At 41.6% G+C, this 2,875-nt stretch overlaps 1 non-coding gene across 1 annotated transcript; it reads left to right on the top strand.

Annotated features, from left to right (window-relative positions):
* The first annotated feature begins 1,858 nt into the window (after window positions 1–1,858).
* On the top strand, window positions 1,859–1,996 carry LOC119931877. The gene has a single exon (XR_005452182.1). It is a non-coding gene; the product is annotated as a small nucleolar RNA SNORA7 (small nucleolar RNA).
* The last annotated feature ends 879 nt before the right edge of the window (window positions 1,997–2,875 follow it).

Genomic DNA, 2,875 nt, shown 5'->3' with positions numbered 1-2,875 from the left:
GCATGAAGCTGATGGTGAGACGTTTCTCTTGGTTATGGAGGTGGATGGGCAACCATGATGTCTTTGATATTTTCTCAAGCACTTAAAACAGTATTCCACACACAGAAAATGCTCATTTAATACTACACATTTATTATTTCTGCTTTCATATTGCCATAGTACATTATTTTAATGTATACCTCCCCCTGTAGGCCATAAGCTCTCTGTGGGAAAGGAATGTGCCTACCACCTCTGTTGTGTCACCCATGTACTTTGTACAATATACTGCACCCAGTGAACACTCAGTACATGCCATGATTGATTCCAAATTTAGTTTTTTACTTCACCCATCGTGCATCATGGGACGTCATCTGCTTAAGTGGCAGAATTGCATATCAGCTTTCAGATCTGTGTTGCTGAATAAACACTTTGGATATTGTGTGGCATTTCCCAGCCTAGTACACAATATTGTATCTTCAGGTTCATCATCCATTCATAGGGTTTGCTGACTCTGCAAAGAGATACGTGATCTTCTGCATATTTTTGCAGTGGTACACTTCCAGAGCACAACCATCAGCACAGAGCAGCTCCTGGATGGCAATCTCAAAGGCCTTCGATGAGAAGCTGGTCAGGAAAAGCACTGTACCAGGTTTAGCACTAGTTGTTATTTCAATCTACATGATCATTCCTTCCATTAAAACTATTTTCAGAAGTTGCCAAAGCAACAAAACAAACAGCCTCCCAAATATATGTGCTCAGTTTTGCTCCATTCTCTCCAATTTGATGTGGACTATTTCCCACAATAGCCGACTTTCTGTTTCTTTGAGACAGTCCATCATGCATATTAACAGTGACTGGCATCTGGCCCTTCTAGCTTCAGGGCTGGCATCAAGAGCTGGGATTTTTTTTTTCTTTTTGCTAATCTAATGTGTTACCATTTTTATATTCTCCTCTGATTGTAATTATAAGCACTTTTCACCTAGAGCTTAGAGAGAGCCTTAAGAGATTAAAAAAAATGAAACAAGGCAAAGTCTGTGCCTGCCTCCGCAGATTCCCATATCTTATTTAGGTCAACCTCATTGCCAGGTCTCTAGTGTGGTACACTGGTTATTCGTGTCATGAAACTACCTATATGCACATACAGTTCAGAGTACAGTACAATGCTCTGCACACAGTAGCTCTCAATAAATAGATATGATTTATTAATATATGAAATAGGTATTTATTGGTAACATGGTCATTAATTTGGCCAAAATATATAGGTCACAACTTCTCTCCTGCCGAATAACTTGAATATCTGCAATAGGATGACTAAAAAGTATAATCTAGTGTCACAGACAAACCAGACTTATAGATATCCAGAGGCTATCTAATGAGAAGGCAGCCTTCCTTCGTGTTGATTTTTTATGAGGAGCATGTCACCGTAGAAATTGCACAGGCCTCGTAGTCGGAGGATCTGGGTTCGAAACCTAGCTCTGTCACTTGCCTGCTATGTGACCTTGGACAAGTTACTTAACTGTTGTACCCCAGTTTCCTCATATGCAAAATGGGAAATCAATCCCTGTTCTCCCTCCTACTAAGAATGTGAGCCCTGTGTGGAACAGGGCATGACATAGCGAATCGAGCACAGGCCTGGGAGTCTGCAGGTCATGGGTTCTAATCCTGGCACTGCCACTTGTCTGCTGTGTGACCTTGAGCAAGTCACTTCACTTCTCTGGGTCTCAGTTACTTTATCTGTAAAATGGGGATTAAGACTGTGAGCCCCAAGTGGGACCATCTGATTCCCTTGTGTCTACCCCAGCACTTAGAAACGTGCTTGGCACATAGTAAGTGCTTAACAATTATTATTATTATTATTATCATTATTACCCCAGTGCTTCCCCTCCCATGGTTGTACCTGGAGAGTTTGCAGTACTCTACCGGCCTCGAATATGGGAGGGAGAGTCACGCAGATGCATATACATTCAATTCCTAGCTTGGGCAGTGGCTAGTGAGTGGAAGGTAATCTGCTACCAGACAAAACTCCCCTGTGCTGGGCAGCAGCAGCATGGGAGAGGGTCGAGGGGGGGAGACTCAATTTTACTGCGTGGAAGGAGGCAATGGTAAACCACATCCATATTTTTACCAAGACAACTCTACAGATACACTACCAGAATGATTGCAGATGGAGTTGGGGCTTTCTTGGGGAGATGTGTCCATGGAGTCACTAAGGGTCGGACACAACTCGAATAAGCGCTTAACAAATATTGCTATTGTTATTATACGAATCTGTAGACATCATTGAAAGATGTCCAGGTGTGGTTTAATCAAATTAACAACCAATCAATGATAACATTTATTAGACTGTTTGTCATGTTTGAATAACTATATTAAGCCCTGGAGGAAAACAGACATTGACTGAAATGAAGACCCTGGTCCACAAAGGACTCTCCTTCTAATAGAGAGGGAAAGCTGTACAAGGAAAGGATAATAGACTAAATATTTAGTAAAATCAGAATCCACAATAGGAACAGATATCAGTTCATTCCAGTTCTCCCTACAGACCCAATCAGGGTTGCCTTGTCTAAGCTGCTTGATTGTCGCTTGTTTAAGCGCTTAGTACAGTGCTCTGCACACAGTAAGTGCTCAATAAATATGAATGAATGAATGGATGATTGTCGCAACCTTGCAATGTTTTATTGGGTGGAGAGGTTAGTTTCTGCCCTCCTTTCACATCTGTACATATTTGGACTTCTGTTTTCCAAAGGGAAAATTGAAATAAGCTTCCCTTCCATGGATGCTGGAGATAATTCTGTTCTTTTTTTTCCTTCATCAGTGTACTGTGTGATCACAGGGGCTTTTTTGAAGACACAGATGTGGATGAAAATGCTCCATACTACCCTGCCCTCCCAGTATT

Source organism: Tachyglossus aculeatus, chromosome 8 (genome assembly GCF_015852505.1).
Source record: "Tachyglossus aculeatus isolate mTacAcu1 chromosome 8, mTacAcu1.pri, whole genome shotgun sequence".
In the NCBI taxonomy this organism is placed as follows: domain Eukaryota; kingdom Metazoa; phylum Chordata; class Mammalia; order Monotremata; family Tachyglossidae; genus Tachyglossus; species Tachyglossus aculeatus.
Note: the sequence above shows the minus strand (reverse complement) of the source record. Positions and strands in the feature narration are given on the sequence as shown.